The following is a 400-nucleotide window of genomic DNA, read 5'->3' as shown; positions in this document are numbered from 1 at the left end:
AAAAAAAAAAAAAAGCCCAATTGTGAAACACCAACATTAAACGTTGGTCTCCTAAGGTTAAATCTCAAACCCAGTTTATTAATCTAACAAAACCAGCACAGCTACTAAACGAGCAGACATTAGTCCTACCAGTCATCAAGAAGTTTAAGTTTAAAGTTGATTTGATTCTTTAGAACTCCACATTTTTCAGGTTTACTTTTTCAGATTGAAGCATCATGTGGACCCAAGTCCATCCAAATCTAGGCATACAATTCACACACAAAAAAAATGTAATATCAAGTTAATTAACCAAAACACCACGTATACAAACAAAATATTTACCCAAGTACTTGACCTTTTACCAGAAACCCAAATTATTTTCACAGTATTAACCATTTTTAATCAAAGTTTTTGTGAAGCT

The sequence above is a fragment of the Oryzias melastigma genome, linkage group LG16 (assembly GCF_002922805.2).
Source record: "Oryzias melastigma strain HK-1 linkage group LG16, ASM292280v2, whole genome shotgun sequence".
NCBI classification, from domain to species: Eukaryota; Metazoa; Chordata; class Actinopteri; order Beloniformes; family Adrianichthyidae; genus Oryzias; species Oryzias melastigma.
This window is presented reverse-complemented; position numbering follows the sequence as displayed.